The 21,389-nt window shown below is 35.8% G+C and overlaps 1 pseudogene; it reads left to right on the forward strand.

Annotated features, from left to right (window-relative positions):
• The first annotated feature begins 18,189 nt into the window (after positions 1-18,189).
• On the forward strand, positions 18,190-18,543 carry LOC149126929 (ubiquitin-like; annotated as a pseudogene).
• Positions 18,544-21,389: the final 2,846 nt, after the last annotated feature.

The following is a 21,389-nucleotide window of genomic DNA, read 5'->3' on the forward strand; positions in this document are numbered from 1 at the left end:
CCCAATTGGTAGAGTTGGAAACATACTAGGGGATTCCAATTCAATCCCATCAAGGTGGCATGTGCCAATGCCATCTCACTATTCCAAGTGATCAATTTCAGTTCACAATTGATCATAATGAAAGGACTAAGAGTCAAAGGGAGCACATAAACAAGTCTAGTATCTGCTAACACTGACCGATAGAATAAATAAAGGGGAGAGTGATCCAACATGGGAAGTGAGATACTCAGCAGACTCATAGAATGGCGGATGTCCTAAATAGCACTCTGGCCTCAGAATCAGCCCTAAAGGCACTCGGATCTGGCTGAAAAGCCCATGAGAGTATTTCAGGCATGGAAAGCCAAGACACTCTGGCAAAAAGATCTCTGTGAGTGAGATCCCAGTGGAAAGAACAGGTCTTCAAAGAGGGAGGTGCCTTTCTCTGAAGGGAGGAGAGAACCTCCACTTTGACTATGACCTTGTCTAAACAAGATAAGAGTCGGAGAACTCAAGGGGCTTCCATAGCCTTGGAAACTCATGACTGGTGCATAGGGAGATTACTGATGCCATAAACAGGAGTGTCAATTTGTAAAGTCAACAACAGGAGTCACTGTGCACTTACTCCTCATGTCGGATCTCTGTCCTTAATGTGCTGTACACTGAGGCTTAATGCTATAACGAGTACTCAAACAGTATATTTCACTTTGTGTTTCTATGGGGGTGCAAACTGTTGAAATCTTTACTTAATGTACACTAAACTGATCTTCTGTTAAAAAAAAAAAAAAAAAAGAAACTATCAATTCCCAACTTGACTCTCACTGGGATTAAACATGACAATAGGTCTGATCTGATTTCATCATCATTTAAAAAAAATCATCTATTATTTTTCACTTTATGTTTCTGTGTGGGAACAAACTGTTGAAATCCTTACTTAATGTATACTAAGCTGATCTTCTGTATACTAAGATAATCGAAAATGAATCTTGATGTGAATGGAAGGGGAGAGGGAGTGGGAAAGGGGAGGGTGGTGGGTGGGAGGGACGGTATGGGGGGGAAAGCCATTGTAACCCATGAGAGGTACTTTGGAAATTTATATTCATTAAATAAAAGATAAAAAAAAAATAAAATGATAAAGAGAGAAAACAACAAAAAAAAAAGAATTATAAACCTACAAACATATTATGCTCTTTCTGAAATACATTAGTCATTTTAATTCCTTTCTAACTGAAAAGCTGATATATGTTGGGGGATATAACAGAGCATAGTGAAATAATTACTTTACCAGAAGTTTCTTTTGTTCTTAATATTTGGTGACATTTAACCATCAGCTGTTTATTGCTAATATTTAGTTGAAATTCTTTAATTTTCAAAATTCAAAGTAAAGTTAACACCGATTTATCTTATAGAAACACTGTAGTCTGTTAAGTAAAGTGGAACTGAACAAAATACTGGGTGTGACAGAATATGAGTCTTCTAGTGATCACATCCAGTTATCCATTGTCTTAACATCTTCTAGAATATCTTACAGTGGTTCTCATTAGCTGAATATTGCACTGATTTCCTATATCTAAAGAAAATACTACATGATGTAAATAAATTATTTTTAATTTCCTTGTTATGCTAGCTGTTTTCATTAAGATACCCTTGTATTTTGTGTAATACAGTGTTTATAAATAATGTTTTCTCAGGTCCCCTATGACTCGTAATGTATTGTTGAACATGTATTTGGTTGATGTATTTTTTCTTTCTTAAATTTAGTACAAAATTTACATTTTTTACAGAAACTTTTCAGATATCATATTCTTGTGAATCATTTGGATGCTTCAGAAATGATCTACATAAAGAAAATGAAATGGCATGGAAAAATATTGAAGAAAAATGAAAAACAACAACTCTGAGAATGAAATGTTAAAGTGCCCAGAAAATTCAGAATAATTCTACATAACTATTCTCCTTTAGTCCATATTTTCTTGTGATTCCATGGCTAAATCACTTTTCAAAACTCAACTAATTCACTGTCTTTCCTTTACTTGCATTTACTACTTACATATTACAAAAAATAGATTATTGCTCCTATACATAATAAATTAAGGTGATTTAAAAATTTACTTAAATTAATCATTTTTTAATTTGAAAGTCTGACAGAGGCAGACAGAGAATTTTCTATCCATTGATTTACTCACCCAAATGCCTGTAACATTCAAGACGTGGGCAGACCAAATCCAGGAACCAAGAATTCAATCCATGTCTCCTACATGTTAAATTCATCTATTTTACATAGCAATCTTTTATGTTATGAATTACATATGTTTTGGTAAATTGATTTCAAAAAATGTAACACCTTGGATCTCTTTTAAATTCTAAGTATTTCAGAAAGTTCTCTAGTATCTTACTGAGGTTTCTCAGTTTTGTAACAGAGAAATTCTTTTAGTATCTTTCTGAGGTTTGTAAGTTTTGTGAAGAATGATTCTGTTTTGATACCTGAAACTGGTTATCTACTTTACATTTCTCTTACATTTCCTTAATGGCTTTCCTAGATTTTATTATTTTTGTAAATGTTATACAAATCTTTTTTTTTTCCCTTATTAAGAAATACTATCTGAAGCCAGAGCTGTGGCGTAGCAGGTAAAGCAGCTCCAGCATCCCATATGGGCGCCTGTTCTAGTCCCAGCTGCTCCACTTCCGATCCAGCTCTCTGCTATGACCTGGGAAAGCAGTAGAAGATGGCCCAAGTCCTTGGGCCCCTGCACCCATGTAGGAAGACCTGGAGGAATTTCTTTGCTCCTGGCTTCGGATCTGCTCAGCTCCGGTTGCGGCCATTCAGGGAGTAAACTGGTGGATGGAAGACCTCTCTCCTCTCTCTCTCTCTCTCTGCTTCTCTTCCTCTCTCTGTGTAAAATAAATAAATAAATAAATCTTTTTTAAAAATACTATCAAAACATTTCTTGCATATTTGCATTTCCTCAAGATGCAGCTACTGAATTTCGAAACTAGAATTTTTCTTTCTGTCTTAAAATTTTGTCTTGCCATCTAGCGTCATATTTTTTAATAATGCATTTATTCCAGAGGCAGAATCAGAGACAGAAAGACAGAGTTAAAGACAAAGGGTCCCCAAATACCCATAATGGCTAGGACTAGACTGGAGCATGGCCAAAGAATTGGGAATTCAATCCAAGTTTCCCAAACAATTGGCAGGAACCCTACCACTTGAGACACTGACTGCTATCTCCAGCAGTTTGTGCTGGCAAAAAAAAAAAGATGGAATTGGGACCTGGAGCCATGAATTGAACCAAGAACTCTGATACAGGATGCCAACATTCCTACCAGTGTTTTCATTGCTAAATTAAATGTACAAAACAATTTGTGATTTAAAAAAGTGCTTGATTTACTTCATTTTGTTTCATCTATTTATATATTAGTTTCTTGTATTTTATTTTATTATTTATATATCTACTTTCCCATATCAATTTATCTAATTGCTTTAAGGGTGTCCTTTTTCTTTCTAATTCTGGCAATTTTGATGTAGTACCTATATGTTTGAATTATCTATAGTCAAGTCCAAACTCTCACATAATTCATTTTCATCTGTTAATTCTATGGTACAGGTGAATGACTTTTTTGATCTAGCTTAGATCTAGGAATTTTGATTCGGTTATCATTAATTTAATCTGAAGTCCTCCAGCATTTATTTACATGCAAAATTATTTCTTCTGTGTTATAAGAAGAATCCATATAGATCTATCAACCTTACTTTGAAATGATACAGAAATAAATGCAAAAGTTGTGATCTGTAGGTTTGGAAGATATATTATTGACACAGTATGGAAAAAAAGAGTTCCTTTTTAGCTAGGAATGTAATTCCACTCTGAAACAGAAAATTCATTTTAATAAAACTAAGTATCAATTTTTCTATTTCTTGGAATAAAATACAAGATTTTGAAAACTTTACTATGACCAATGATATAGATCAGCTATCTTAACATTAGAAATAAAAAGGATTTAAGGGATAAAATAAAGCAGACTTAGAAAGAAAAAAAAGAGGGGTATAAGGTTCAGAATCTGCATGATTTTCACATTATTTTAGAGAACTACCATTAAATATAACAATGGAAGCACTATTTTCCACACTTTTTCCCCATTTTTGTAAGTTTTCCGAGCAGAATTCCTGAAGGCTTAGCTCTGGAAGGTGTTTTCCAGGATGTTTGAGTATTACAATACACATTGCAAAATAGACAGAATGTCTTGCTCCTCGGCAGAGGACTGATTTGTGTTTAGTCCAGGAGAAGAAAAGTAAGTTTGCTCTATATTGTAGAGATTGGGGGTTTGCTTGCAGCCCCATAGAGTAGCTGGCATTTCCTGAGGTTGGACTTGCTTATCTGGGGTCCAAAGCCTATATATGGGCACTATCCAGTTGGAACCACCCTATGGGTAGCCTTAGAGGGACTTGTAGGTCAAGGGGAGCCTAAACAAACATGAATATCTGCTGTCTACTCTGCCCGGGGAAATAGTTATTTTCACAGACCCAATAAAGTCTTGCCTTCTGCTAGCATGCAGGCAACTGTGGCAAGCCAAATTGTTAGCTTGCTAGTAAGGCAAACTCACAACACTTCAGAGCACTGGAGCAACCTTCTCTTTGCAGATCTGTTCATTTCCATGTTGAATTATAGCCCTAAATTATAAACCTCAAATTATGGGCCCCCAAATTGTCAGATTGTAATATGTTCTCCCTGGATTTGATCTCTTCTCTCCTTCTTCCCCTATTTTGTGTCTCTTTTTTTCTTTCCTTCCCTACCCTCCCTTTCCCCTCCCTTCCCCTTCCTCTTCCTTTTCCCTTTCCCCTTCCTTCCTTCCTTCCTTCCTTCCTTCCTTCCTTCCTTCCTTCCTTCCTTCCTTCCTTTCTTCCTCAATCCCTCCTTCCTTCCCTCTCTCTCTTTCTTTCTTTCTTTCTCTTTCTCTCTTGTTGCTGTTTCTTATTTTTAGTTGAAATCAGAGTTGATTTATTTTTTTAGTTTGATTTTTAAATTGATTTCAAATTTAGCGTTAATCTCAGTTATACATCTGAATTCAGAAGATCCCATTGTATAACTCCCAGACCACAGTGGGATAGCTATTCAGGACAAGGCGTAAGAAAATATGGCTGTCCAATGAATACATAAAAAATAATCATCAAACAATTTGTAGAAATATTGAGAAAATTCTAGAATTTTTTTTACTAGAAAAGAATTTTAAAGTCTAATCTGATGTACATGATAAAGGGCAAAGTCATGGTACTGACATGTATGTTTCACTGTTTAAGTACAAACAATAAAACCATGTGTAAAAATGTATTCTTTCAGTGTCAATTGCTAAATCAACAATGGGAGTCACTGTACACTTTCTCCCCATGTAGAATCTCTGTCCTTAATGTGTTGTACTATGTGAATTAATGGTAAAACTACTACTCAAACAGTACTTTATACTTTGTGTATCTGTATGGGTGCAAACTGTTGAAATCTTTACTTAGTATATACTAAGTTGTTCTTCTGTATATAAAGATAATTGAAAATGAATCTTGATGAGGAATGGGGTGGGAGAGAGATTGGGAGATAGGATGGTTGCGGGTGGGAGGGAAGTTATGGGGGGAAAGCCACTATAATCCAAAAGTTGTACTTTTGAAATTTATATTTATCAAATAAATGTTTAAAAAAGTATTCTTTCATAAGTGTGTATTTTTAATTCATAAAAATGAATTAGAAGCATTCTTTCCATGTATATGTATATATATATATAAATTAATTTATTATTTCTGACACTGACTCTAAAATTTTCTTGGGGTTTCAGTTCTTTCATCAAAAAAAAAAAACTGTTAAGGCTACATATACTTACTGCTTTCTTCTTGATCATTTTATCCATAGAAATGGTATCTCTAACATATGAATTCACTTGAATTAGAGAAAAGAGGATGAATTGATCTTAGCTTTTTAACAACTTGTGAGAAAAGCTGCAATAACAAGTTAATTCAAATCACACTGTAGCACGGGTATTGAACTTTCTCTCATTTCAGCCTAAGAAAGTTCATTGACAGATGCAGTTACAAGTACACCCTGATGCAGAATTATCAAAATGCATTGTTAGAATGTCCAATTCATTTACTTATCTGCTATGTTCCTTATAAGACTTGGAAAATTAAACAATAAAACTATGAGGAATTTATACTGACTTACATAAAGTCATATCAAATGAGAAATAAAAAATTAAGACTTTTGATAATAAGTGGGAAGAAAAATCATTTAGCTCTTCCTCAGTGGTATGTTTCCCTCTTTCTTTTTTGTTTCTAAAGACTTTTGGGACCCTTTTGACTCAATATTATTCATGTAAGCTATTCAATGTTACTTGAATACTATTCATTAGAAACAAACTTTGATTTATTTTTAAATCGTTTTCTGTTAAATTTCCAAAAGTTTGCAATTAGGGTAAACTCTAGAGAAGACTTGTCCAAATCTCTTATTGCCAAGACAATGAGACAACAGAATTGTAAGATGAAAGAATATTCCCTGATCTCATTCCTCACTATAGAGAATAATAGACAATGTCATTAGCATTCTACCCAATGCTTTTTCTGTCATCAGGTTTACATTGAAGACACTATCTTCTTGTGAATTCAACAAAGCAATGCCTGATGTGCTCTTTAAAGTAGTGTTGCCTTCAGGAATTATCATGTGCAGTCTCTCCTAATTTTTCTCTGATATTTTATCATTCAGTGATATCATTCAAACAAGCATACACCTGTATACAGAAGGTTAGATCAAGAAACAATCTAGTAGGTGACAAACATTTCCTGGAATTGACAGGTCAACACAAATACCAATAAGGAAGAAGAAGATGCTCGCAGAATAGATTAAAAATAGACAAATCATTTACTTAGATGAGAAAATAACTTTACAAAAAATTGGCTTTTCACTCATAGTTTTCTCTGTGTTATTATTGTAAGTCAAATTATCCCTGTTTACAGATGATATGGTCCTGTACATATGTGAACTAAAAGAATCTACTAAGATATTATTGTAATTCATAGTAGAGTTTGGCAAACTTTTAGAATATAAAAATCAACACGCAAAAATCAATACTCTTTGTCTACACAAACAATGTATGGCTCAGAAAAAAACTTATAAGATCAGTTCCATTCACAATAGCTACAAGAAATAGAAGAAGACACAAAAAAATTGGAAAAATCTTCCATATCCATGAATTGGAAGAATAAATATTATCCAAACGTCCATATTACCAAAACTATGGTTCAATGTGATACCAATCAAACTGCCAGCTGTTCTCAGATCTAAAACTCAGATGGAATCATAAAAGATACACTACAAGATCCAAAGCAATAAAAATAAAGCTGAAGGCATCATGATACTAGATGTCAAGACATACTACAGGGAAGTTATAATCAAAACAGCTTGGTACTGTTACAAGAATAGACATGCTAACCAATGGAGCAGACTAGAGACCCCAGAAATTAACCCACACATCTACAACTAACTAAACTTTGGAAAAAGTAGTGAAAATCACTCCCTGGAGGAGACAGTCTCTTCAATAAATGATGTTGGGAAAATTGGATCTATTCATGCAGAACTATGAAAAAAAGACACCTGTCTTACACCTTATGAAAAAATCAACTCAGTGGATCAAAGATCTAAATCTATGACCCGATACCACCAAATTATTAGAGGGGAACACTGGGGAAACCCTGCAAGATATTGTCAGAGTTGGATAAGTTGGGTTTTGGATAAGACCTCAGAAGCACAAGCAATAAAGTCAAAGATAGACAAATGGGGTCTCATCAGGCTAAGCTTCTGCACAAACACTGAAACACTCAACAAGTAAAAAGGCAAATGACCAAATGGGAGAAAGTATTTGCAAATTACATGTCTGATAAAGCTTTAATATTCAGAATATATAAGGAGCTCAAGAAACTCAACAACAACAAAATAAAAAAAATCCAGTTAAGAAATAGGCTAAATATATGAACAGACATTTTTCAAAGGGTTAAATAAAAATGGCCAACAAAACCCATGAAAAGATGTTCAAGATCACTAGCTATCAGAGAAATGCAAATAAATACCACAATGATAGTTCACCCTACTCCTGTTAGAATGGCTACCATCCTAAAATTTAAAAAAAAAAAAAAACAATTCCAGCAAGAATATAGAGTAAAATGTACCCTAATACACTGTTGGTGAAAATACAAACTAGCAAAACTAGTGTGGAGATTCATCAGAAACCTGAGAATAGATCTATCATGTGACCTAGCCATTCCACTTCTGGGAATTTAGCCAAAAGAAATGATATAAGCATACAAAAGAGTTGTCTGTACCCCCATGTTTATAGCAGCTCAACCAAGTCACAGTAGCTAAGATACAGAATCAACTGTGATGTCCATCAGCCAATAGCAGGACAAGGGAAATGTAACATTTATACATGATGGATTACTACTCTCAGCCATAAAAAAATGAAATCCCATGTTTTGCAGCAAAATGGATGCAAGTGAAGACTATTACGCTTGGTGAAATAAGCCGTCCCTAAAAGACAAGTATGTTTTCTTGGATTTGTGGTACATAATGTGCAGAGTGTATATGAGCAAAATTGGCATTTTGAGATTTGAATATTGTTTATGGCCTTTGTCTATACTCATGTTTTTTCTATTTACTACTTGTTGAATTCTTCATTTAGTGAAGAATTAAGCTTGTGATTATAAATTCAAAATATGTCATTGTAACAATTAAAAGAATAATGAGAAAAGAATGATGGAGTGTAGAATTGAGGGAGAGAGGAATGAAGGATAGGATGGGAAGTATTATTATGCTCTTAACATTATGTATATGAAATATCTGAAATTTGTTTCCTTTATATAAATAAAAAAGAGAAAGCAATTTGGAGTAGAAAATTAATACTTAAAAGAAAATCTTATTTTCGTGGAAATATTGACTTCTATCATGTAAATTAAATGAATATTTTAATAGAATGAATTCTTATAAATACTATTAAATATCTGTAGAGAAAAAGTTGAGCATTTGGCTTTTTTTTTTTGCAATGGAGAGTGTCACTGGACTTCTGATAGAAAAAAAATTGAAAACTAAGGAATTTTTATGGAAAATATGATAGATGCCTTCTTGTAATACAAACAGGATGGTTGCAATGACTTCCTCTGGAGAGGATGACAATGAAGATGATGCTGGAACATAAGGTCATAATGGAGGTAGTCAGGGTCCAATATTCAGCAAGTTGCCAAAGCTCATGGGACAAGTGAGATGAAGCCAGTTTGTTGTAACTAGAAAACAGGTGGATGCAGCATCAAAATTTGATACAACAGAAAGTGTTTATTTCGATAACTGTACTGTTTTATTTTTAACTTTATATTAATTTCAATAGTGATTATGTACACCATAAACTAACTAGTCAATTTCCAACCAGTTAATTTTCCTTTTTTCTTATGTATACAGTTCCAATTTTGATTAACAGTACTTTGGTAAAATCATTTTGTCCATATAGATGATAAAAGTCACTCAGGATGGATGCATTTATAAGTTTCCCATTTTGTGTACCAGATTTCAAAATAAAATCTACATCACAGAGTGTGGGCTAAATACAAGCACAGCATGTACCTTTGTCTCGTGATACCACCATGGTGGCTGTGTGACCTGTGGGGCGTGCACAGAGCTGTTCTCCAGGACAAGTCTCCAGCCTCTATTGCTCTCCAATGAAGTTACTGCTTATACAATTTAGACCATTTCTTCTTTCTCATGAGGCTACAAGTTACAAAAACACATAAATATATTGATAAAAAAAGACAAAGCCTAGATACTATGAAGTACTTACGAGAGTTATATTGGTGTATATTATTATGAAAATATACATAAGGAAAATGTACTTATTTATGAGATAAAAGTTTCTGTCACTTTCTTGCTAAGTTTAGAATTCATTAATGAAATGTAATGGACAAATTCTAAGCGAATTAAATAATGTTACTTTTTTTTTTTTTTTTTCCCCATAGAAACACAAAGTGAAATATATTGTTTGAGTACTTGTTATAGCATTAAGCCTCAATGTACAGCACATTAAGGACAGAGATCCCACATGAGGAGTAAGTGCACAGTGACTCCTGTTGCTGACTTTATAAATTGACACTCCTGTTTATGGCATCAGTAATCTCCCTATGCTCCAGCCATGAGTTTCCAAGGCTATGGAAGCCCCTTGAGTTCTCCGACTCTTATCTTGTTTAGACAAGGTCATAGTCAAAGTGGAGGTTCTCTCCTCCTTTCAGAGAAAGGTACCTCCTTCTTTTTTTTTTTTTTTTTAATTTTTTTTTTTATTTATTTATTTTTTTAAACTTTTATTTAATGCATATAATTTTCCAAAGTATATTATACTTTGGAAAGTAATGTTACCTTTTAACTTAAATCATTTGAAAATTTTACCCAACCAAAACTTTTTATGTATTGACATGAACAGTCTAATTAATGTTTCAAGCCATATTGTTAAAGTAAGATTGATGTTAATCTTGATTATGATATAGAGTTCTAATATTGTTAGTAGTTAGTAGAATAGTCAAGGATACATTAATTTTTTATGGATTTTATTTATTTATTTGAGAGGTAGAGGTGCAGTGAAAGGAAGGGACAGAGAGAGGTCTTCTATCTACTGGTTCATTCCCCAACTGGCCACAACAGCAGGAGATGAGCCAATTAAGAACCAGCAGCCGGGAGCTTCTTCCAGGTCTCCTATTCAGGTGCAGGAGCCCAAGGACTTGGGCCATCTTCTACTGTTTTCCCAGGCCATAGCAAAGAGCTGGATCAGAAGAGGAGCAGCTGGGACAAGAACCGGTGCCCAAATGGAATGCAGGCTTTTTAGGCAGAGGATTAACCAACTGCTCCACAGAGCATGCCCAGGATGTAACATATTTTTTTTAAGATTTATTTTACTTATTTGAAAGACAGAGTTATAGAGAGAGGCAGAGACAGAAAGAGAGGTCTTCCATCTGCTGGTTCACTCCCCAGATGGCCACAACGGCCAGAGCTGCGCCAATCCGAAACCAAGAGCCAGGAGCTTCCTCTGGGTCTCCCACGTGGGTGCAGGGGCCCAAGGACTTGTGCCATCTTCCACTGCTATCCCAGACCATAGCAGAGAGCTGGATCAGAAGCGGAGCAGCTGGGACTAGAACTGGCGCCCATATGGGATGTTGGTGCTTCATGCAGGGCTTTAACCCATGATATAATAATTTTTAATGAGAAGAAATTTTGACCTATTTTAATATTTTTTGTCTTTTAAAAAAACCTGTAGACTACTTTTTAAAACAGTGAATTTATGACAAAAATATATAACCAAACATTAAATGTGTTTATATAAATTAAGCAGGTCACGAATTCTCAATTTTTAAAATTCATAAAGAAGAAAATACTTTTTAACAGTAATGAATAAAACAAATCTATAATTAAAATACATATAAACATGCTCCTGAAGTTACAATGTAATCATATTTCAATAAACACATCATGGGGCAGGCACTGTGGCATCACGGGTTAAGCTACCATGTGCAGTGCTGGCATCCCTTATGGGCACCGGTTCAAGTCCTGGCTGCTCTTCTTATCTGGCTCTTTGCTATGGCTGGGGAAGGCAGTGGACTATGACCCAGGTCCTTGGGCCCCTGCACCCATGTGGGAGACCCAGAAGAGTCTCCTGGCTCCTGGCTTCGGATTGGCACAGCTCTGGCCATTGCGGCCAATTGGGAAGTGAACCAGCAGATGGAAGACCTTTCTTTTTAGCTCTCCTTCTCTCTGTGTGTGTGTAACTCTTTCAAATAAATAAATAAAATCTTAAAAAAAATACATAATACATAGAAAATATTGTGAAAAATGTATCCTATCCCAATAAATTGATCATAATGCTGAAATATCATGGGTTGTACTTTTATAGATTGGGGACAATCCGCAATTATAAATATAAATATATATTTATAAGTTCACATGTATTCTCTTATTAAAGCCATTGTTTTCAAAATTATATTTTAGGGCCTGGCACTTTGGCATAGTAGGCTATGCCTCTCTGTTATACCGTCATCCCATATGGGAGTTGGTTCATGTCCCAGCTGCTCCTCTTCTGATCCCACTCTTTGCTCATGACCTGGGAAGGCAGTGGAAGATGATCCAAATGCTTGGGCCCCTGAGCAAGTTCTTGATTCCTGGCTTTGGATCTGCCCAGGTCTGGCTGTTGCAGCCATTTGAAGAGTGAACCAGCAGATAGAAGACCTTTCTCTCCGTCTCTCCCTCCCTCTGTAACTCTGGCTCTCAAAAAATAAATATAAAATTTTTAAAAAAATATATATTTTAGTGATTTATATATGGAGCATGAAAATATATATGGTACATTATATCTGATGTCTCATAATTCCATTTTCACATTATTCCAGAATCAATAATTTACAAAATCAATTGTGTTATGTATTCATGTAAATTTTAGACATAACTGATGATATTTTTTAGTTGTTTTCAGAAATAAAAATGCAGTCCTCTGGTAATATCATAGTTATAGTTCTGAAAAACTTTCTATGATCTGGAAAGATTTTAAAACTTTTTGCTTCAGTTAGACAGGCCTCCCAGGCGATAACCAACTTTGTTCCATAACTTCAGTAATAACTATTTCATTATTACAAGAAAATCCAAATTATAGAGGTCAAAACTGAAAAAATAAAAAGGAAGATCACTCCTTTTCAAGCTGAACACACGTTTCCATCACCTTTGCCCTCAACCTTACTCTATTTTTGTTGCAGCCCCGCTTACCAGGTCCAGAAGAATACAGAAGAGTGACAGGGTCAATGATGGATCTGAGAATGCCTTTGAATTTACTGATTTCTATAGTTTCCTTTTATTGGGCATTCAAACCAATAGCGGTTTGAAATATATAATTTGTGGTATCTAATTAATCAATCATTCATAGCTAGATTATAAAAGTGTATGCTGTAGAATAAAAGGTTGTTTTATGCATAAAAATGGAATGCAGTAAGTTGCTTTCAAAACTACCCCAATTGTGCACCGAGAAATCATGACTTTTTTGAAGTCTCCAAATTAACTGGGAGCAAAGTTAAAAGTTCTTTTGAGAAAAACAGCCAATGTGTAACAACTGTGCTTCATGAAACATCAAAGGACCCTATTGCTTCAGAAACCTGAAGCAACCAGTGACTTCTGTCTTCTCTGTCCAGCTTCTCGTTGTGAACTTGGTGATCAAAAACATACACTTGTGCAATAGTTAATCAAAGCTATGAAATAGCATGTAGATAATGTTTCCCCATGGTGCAAAGACTGGAGTCCTGCATGGGATAGGAGGCACATCTTCGTCTTAGAAAATGGTAAAGAAAATAACGCGATCACATAATCATTTATTTCACATATAATTAGTGCTACTAAGTCCATGAATGGTTTATTTTTACCCACAGATAGATATCAGAAATGATATCAACCAATATATTGTCAACATTTAGCTGATCCTCTCTGGTTTATAGTTATTCATTGATTTTTAGTTTATCTCCCTATTTTTCTATTGATTTTTTTCCATTGAACAACCAAAAATATTTTAAATAAGGAAAGGACTGGTATTGTAGTAGTGCAACAGCTTAAACCGCCGCCTGCAATGCCCTCATCTCATATGTGGGTCAGTTTTTGTCTTGATTGTTTCACTTCTAATCCAGCTCCTTGCTAAGGCACCTGGGAAGGCTCTAGAAGATGGTCTGGGTCCTTAGGTCTGTAACTCCCACATGGGAGCTCCAGATACAGTTTCAGGCTCCTGTCTTTGTCCTGATCCAGCTCTGACCATTGTGGCCATTTGAGAAGTGACATAGTGAATGTAAGATCTCTCTCTCTCTCTCTGTCTCTCCCGTTTTCTTAAAAAGTCTGCCTTTCAAATAAATAAATATATATTTAAAAAAAAAAAACTCAGGAAAAGTAGTAACACTAGAAGCATAATAACACTAGAAGCATAATAAAGACATCCCAGTAGTTTTAATAGGATAGCACTGATCATGATTTCGTTGGGGAAAGATGGTTAAGAAAATACTTCTTAATAACTTTCCCATACATCTCTAGGCAATCATTGATGACCTCCAGGGAGTGGTAAAATGCTTTGATGCCCAACACTGTGGCCACCAACTAGAAATAGCTAATGAGCAATTGAAATGTTGCTAGTCAGAATTAAGCCCTATGCTCAATATAAAAAGCCATGCATTATGTAGAAGCCTTGTTATAAGATAAATAATGTGAAATATCTTGGTAATAATTTTATATTGGTCTCAAAAGGAAATGGTGATATTTTGGACATGTAGTATTAAAACAACTGTAAAATTGAAGTAACTACCTCACTTTTTAGTATTTTCAAGGAGCTACTTAAACATTCAAGAGTGCATATGTTGTTCACTTTACATTCCTTTAGACAGCAGTGCTGTAAGTATATATTGAAAGTTTCTAATATTTAAGGTCATATTGTTACTATGGCTGTGCTCAAGAAACCACTACCAGTTCAGGATTGCTTCCCATCCAGACTTTCTTCCTACTGGCAAAGCAGATGCTTTGGTCCTTTAGATGGTGAGCTTTGACTAACTCAGCACAGTGTCCTGCTCTGTCCTACTACATATCTGCAGTATTGAGAACAAGATTCATTGCAAGGCTTTGCTTCAAATTCCCTCAATGGAATCTACAGGTTAAGAAGTTTTTCAATTGTACATAGATCTTTAGGGTGACAATTTAACATAAATATGTGAAAAGTGTGTTAATTTCCTTAGATTTCATAATATACAAAACAGTTGGAAAATTTTGTTTCCAGTTTGTGGTAATTTTATTATGGTCAGTGCTCTGTCAGAAAAGATTGCATCAAAAAAGTGTAATATCTCTGTATACAGGTTTTTATCTAACATTTAAGTTTGGACTTTGGTGACAATAAATCTTGATTTATTTCATAAATTTTGATTGACCCTTGTAGAAAAAGGAGAGTGGTGGCAGGCATTTGGTGCAGAGCTTAAGCTGTTACTTAGGGTGTAGGGTTCCTGCATCCCCTATTGACAATCTGTTTCTGATCCAGCTTCCTGTTAATGTGCACTCTGGGAGGCAGCAGGTGATGGTTCAAGTACTTGTGTCCCTGACACCTTATGGGAGATCTGGATTGAGTTCTGGGCTCCTAGTTTTGGTGTGGGCTATCGCAGGCCATTGTGGGCATTTGGGTGCGCGCGCGCTCTCTCTTTCTCTCTCTTTATCTCAGGCTGTCCTCTGTTGCTATCCCAGGCACATTAGCAAGGAGCTGGAGCAGAAGTGGAGCCAGTGCTCCACATGGGATGCTGAGACTGCAGGTAGAGGCTTAACTTTCTATGCTGCAATGCCGACCCTTCTTTCAAAAATCAAAACTCATCCACAGTGTTTCCAAAATACATATTTTCTGTGCACAGCCATTTTATGTTGTCTGAGTTTGTGATTAAATACATGAGTGTCACCCATTTCTCACCACATTTCATTCAGTTTTATGACAAGAATTTCTACAATTATTGTTTCATTTCTCTTGCTTAAGAACTATTGTTTCACAAATAATGTTTAATGCCTATTCAAGTTGGACAATCTGTGAAAATTGTAACTAAATTATAATTTATAGCTAACAGACTAATTTCAAAGCAATTTTTAAATGAAAGAACAGGAAATAGGGAAATAGGAAGGAATAAGAAAAGAGTTCCCAAAGCCGTTGTTCATGAACTTAAAATTTGCATTCTTGGCCAGCACCGCAGCTCAATAGGCTAATCCTTCGCCTGCGGCGCCGGCACACGGGGTTCTAGTCCCAGTTGGGGTGCCGGATTCTGTCCCGGTTGCTCCTCTTCCAGGCCAGCTCTCTGCTGTGGCCCGGGAAGGCAGTGGAGGATGGCCCGAGTCCTTGGGCCCTACAGCTGCATGAGAGACCAGGTGAGGCACCTCGCTCCTGGCTTTGGATCGGCACAGTGCGCCATCCGTAGTGGCCATTTGGAGGGTAAACTAACAGGAAAAGAATATCTTTCTCTCTGTCTGTCTGTTTCTCACTAACTCTGCCTGGCAAAAAAATAAATAAATAAAATATAAATAAAATAAAAAAATTTATTCTTTTCAAAGTGATGAAAATGCTGGTCCATGGAAGATAAACTGAATTTGTAACAATTTTACCCAGTGTCAATGTTTTTCGGTATCCATTAATCATAGTTATAAAATGTGTTATTAAAATATTCTTTCTAGGCTGGTGCCACGGTTCAATAGGCTGATCATTTGCCTGCAGTGCCGGCACACCGGGTTCTAGCCCCAATCGGGGTGCTGGATTCTGTCCTGGTTTCTCCTCTTCCAGTCTAGTTTTCTGCTGTGGCCCGGGAGTGCAGTGGAGGATGGCCCAAGTCCTTGGGCCCTGCACCCACATGGGAGACCAGGAGAAGCACCTGACTCCTGGCTTCGGATCCGTGCGGTGCACCGGCCACAGCGCACTGGCCACAGCAGCCATTTGGGGGTGAACCAACGGAAAAGGAAGACCTTTCTCTGTCTCACTGTCCACTCTGCCTGTCAAAAACAATATTCTTCTTTCTCATGTAAAGCTGAAAGATAAAAATACAATTTTGTAGTACAAGTAAAAATTATCATTTTTACTGTCACTAACCTATTTTAGAAAATTTCCATGTATTGCACTTTGCACTTGAAATAACAGAATTTCAGTAAGTATCCTTAATGATATTTCCCTTTTGACTCTTCTTTTTTAAAAAAATAAAGATTAATGTTATAGAGGGTTATAGAGATGGAGAGGCAGAAAAAGAGAAAGTCCTCCATCCCCTGGTTCACTCACCAAATGGCTGCAATGGGCAGAGCTGAGCTGATCTGAAGCCAGGAGCCAGGAGCTTCTTTGGGTCTACAACACAGGGCCGGCATTGCAACATAGAAAGGACATGGGCCATCCTCTACTGCTTTCCCAGGCCACAGCAGAGAGCTGAATCAGAAATGGAGCAGTTGGGACACAAACTGGCACACATATGGGATGCCGGCACTAAGGGGGCAGCTTTACCATCTATGCTACAGTACTGACCCCTGTTGGTTCTTAAAAACATAAATGCCCAACATTGGTCCATTATACTCCTTTGTAAAGATCAGCTATTAATATAAATTAATAGAATTACTATATCCTTATGTTTATCTTTCTTTACTTTTTTATTTATTAATTTAAAGGTGGAGAGACAGAGCTACTATCCACTGGTTCACTCCACAGATGCCTACAATATCCAGAATAGGGCTGGGGCAGAAGCTGGAACCATGAAACTCAACCCAGTCCTCACACATTAGTGACAGGAACTCAAATGCTTGAACTGTCACCACTGTGTTCCAGGGTCTGCATGCGTTAAAAGCTGTATTCAGAAACTGGAGCCAGGTATTAACCCACAATACTCCTATGTGGGATGCAGGCCTCCTAACACTAAACTAAATGCCACACCCCTTAAATTTATCCTTAAACTGTTATTTGAGCAGAATATATATAATTGTTTACAATATATAACTACATATTATGTATAATTATCTACAATTCACTCATGCAGACCTCAGCACTGTGTTCCTAAAGGGGCTATCACCATGTATATAATATATGCACATAATTATTTATATTACAAGATATTCGCATATGTATGTATATTTTACCTTCTTCATTTTCGATAACCACAACTTTTTATTTATTCAGCTATATAACTGAAAGTATGCCTGTCTTCACTATTTTATACTAAGGGGCTGAGGTGAGAACGACTCTAAGGGGAATGTTGATGAAATTTAAATTTTAATTATAAGCTAATAATTTATAGATTGAAGTTTGAGAATCTGTGCTAATGCTGCAATTATGTGACATTTTTGAAGATATTTGGATGTGGTAATGCATTTCACATTTTGGGTGGAAATAAATCTTTTGGAAACCAGATGGTGGACTGTAGTAGATATGATTCGGAAGATGCACCCAGTCCCAAATTTATACTCCGTGATTATTTAATCAAATATTAATCAAATACAGCTATGATGGGAGTTTATATAACTGTTCCTTCATAATTCCCTTCACCTGATCTTAAGATGTAGGTGTTATCTGGATGAGTTTAGCCAAAGCAGGTGCTTTGAGGTTTCTTAAAATCCTGTAGTTTTTGGCCGGCGCCGCAGCTCAATTGGCTGCCGGCAAGCAGCTGGAAGATGGCCACACCCTGTCCGACTACAACATCCAGAAGGAGTCCACCCTGCACCTGGTGCTGCGCCTCAGAGGTGGTATGCAGATCTTCGTGAAGACCCTGACCGGCAAGACCATCACCCTCGAGGTGGAGCCCAGTGACACCATCTAGAACGTCAAGGCGAAGATCCAGGACAAGGAGGGCACGCCCCCTTACCAGCAGAGGCTGATCTTTGCTGGCAAGCACCTGGAAGATGGACGCACCCTGTCCGACCACAACATCCCGAAAGAGTCCACTCTGCACTTGGTCCTGCGTCTGAGGGGAGGTGTCTAAGTTCCCTCTCAAGCTTTAACAAATATCACTGCACTTTTCTTTCAATAAAGTTCTTGCACTCAAAAAAAAAAAAAAAAAAAAAAAAAAAACACGGGTTCTAGTCCTGGTCGGGGCGCCGGATTCTGTCCCAGTTGCCCCTCTTCCAGGCCAGCTCTCTGCTGTGGCCAGGGAGTGCAGTGGAGGATGGCCCAAGTGCTTGGGCCCTGCACCCCATGGGAGACCAGGAGAAGCACCTGGCTCCTGGCTTCTGATCAGCGCCGTGTGCCAGCCCCAGAGGCCACTGCGGGGTGAACCAACGGAAAAAGGAAGACCTTTCACTCTGTCTCTCTCTCTCACTGTCCACTTTGCCTGTCAAAAAAAAAATAAAAAACAAATAAAAAATTTTTAAAAAATCATGTAGTTTCCATTAGCTGGTAGCAGATGTCAGTTATGTAGAATGTGAGGGTTGGGGTTGATGAGAGATGAGTTTTCCATGTTGATATGAGGGGTTTGTATCTATGTGTGACACTGAGATGAGGGACTGGAGAGAAGCCTTTAAAAGATGAAATTGGCCCAGATGATGTCAATAAAAAAACTGAGACTTCAGCCTTTGAAAGAAATTAGTTTTTTATGCCACCTGAATAAATCTGACAATGGATTCTTCCTCAGTGTCTCAAGAATGAGCTCAGTAGATCCAACACCTGATTCCAACCTTGTGAGATGCATCCAGACCTGGATTCCTGAGCCATAGACTGATGAGGTAATGAGCAAGTCTTGATTGACTTGCTAACTGTGATGATGTAATAGGAAAGTAATGATGCACTCATCTGCCTGGGAAGAGCTCTTCATTCAATGGACTTCTATTTGCTCTTTCTTCTCTCTCTCTCTCTCTTTCTCTCTTTCTTTCTCTCCCTCTCTCTCTACTCTCTGGCTTTTACATATAAGTAAATGGCTTTAAAATATAAGTAAAATTGTTATATTCATAATTTATTCTTTTTTATATTCCAGCAACATCCCACTTGAAAACTAAATTTGTGTTCTTAAGGATCAAAAGATATCTAAGAATGCTAAGAATAAAGAGAAATACTAGTAAAACTTTTAGTAAGAAAGAGCACAATCATGAGAAACTCAATTTAAGACTGTAAGGGAGACAAATTTAAAAGAATGGCAGAGTAACAAAGAGCAAACAAAAACAAAACAAAAACTCACAGGGCTATAGCAAATCAAAATATTTCACCATTTCTAATTTTTTTTTTACAATTTTATATAACATTAGTCTAATTTTCCTTAGGAAGATTAGTAGTACTATTAAGTTACAGGTTAACATAAGTAAGTTACACAAACCTAGGCTTCGAAGTAAAAGTAGAGCCAGACCATGAAATAAAATACTTTGCTTCCTGAAGAATGTTAGACAGTACATTATAAAATGAGGAAGATTATAAAATATGTAGGTTATAAAATATGTTATGAGACCCATTTATCAAATGCAATATATTTTATTAACATTCTTTATATAGATATATAAACATGTATACAAGCATGAGTATTTATGTGTATGTGTGTATATTCAAAATTACGAATTGCTGAAATATTCAGAGTATTATTTAGACATAAAACTATACACAAATATAAAGAAATATATGTAATGACGCTATGTATAAGCTATGTAAACATAGAAAAGATCAAAGTAATATGGAGTTTATAAAATTAAAAATACAAAAGAGGAAATCATAAAGAAACAACAGGAAATCTTCCCAAATTTCAAAGACATACTGGCTTTCTAATTATTATTGAAATGGATAAATCATTTAGATCTATGCCTAAACCAAAACATCTACAATTTTAGAACACTAATTAAAAAATGGTGAAAATAGCAAGAGAAAATTTTAAGAAATGGCAGAAATATTCTAATTCAAAAACATTAGATTCTGACTAGTGTTATTTTTGAGGCTAATAACATTCTCTTTCGGTTGGTCTAGGATTTGCAATATTGGAGTAAAGTGCATTTAACTATGTAGTGAATAGACACACTGTTATAATGTAAATTCATTTTAAATTTTTATTTTTTAGGATCAACTACAACTAAGAACAAAATATAACTAGTAGTCAGAGAAGAGTATAGTGATTAATACATTCTTCAAACATAAGAAATGAAGTAGAATGACTGCACGAAAATGGACCCTCATGCCTTTAACTGTCTTAGAATGAGTAATTACCGAAAATTCATGAAAAATATAGATTGCGTAAAATCATTAAATTAAAATAAATATATGTAATTATATAAATGTCAATTCCTGTGATGGTTTTACAGAAACAATCAAGATTTAAGTCACTTGTATCCTTAATTTTCAGGGCAAAAATTTAATAGGCATGTGCTAATCTGAAATATTACACAATAGATATTCAAGTTCACTGTTAAAATTATAAATGTAACAATCTTAAGAGTGAGTGTGAGCTGACGGAAAACCTATTGTTTTAATAATAAGTACTTAAGCATTCTCTTGATAAAATAAAATTATTTAGAATAAGTTTTCATCAAATCATATTTCTGAACTCTTCTAAATTCAAGTGCACAATTACAATCACAGATAATGTCTTCTTGATTAATGTAAATTAAGAATGTTAAGAGTAATAAGTTTCTTGGTTTTTACTGTGAAAAAAATTAATGATAGTGCTCACCTGCATTTTAAATTGTTAGAGATGATACATTTAAAAAATAATATTGAAGTGGGCATTTGTCTTAGCTGTTATAACACTGCTTTGGATGCCCACATCTCATGTAAGAATGCTGGGTTAGAGTAGTGGTTCTACTCCCAGTTTCAGCTTCCTGATAACCTAGACTCCTGGAGACTGCAAATATGGATACATGGGACATAAATTATGCAGTAGAGAA

This window comes from Oryctolagus cuniculus, chromosome 4 (genome assembly GCF_051225735.1).
Source record: "Oryctolagus cuniculus isolate XC-2025 breed Fujian yellow rabbit chromosome 4, ASM5122573v1, whole genome shotgun sequence".
NCBI lineage: Eukaryota > Metazoa > Chordata > Mammalia > Lagomorpha > Leporidae > Oryctolagus > Oryctolagus cuniculus.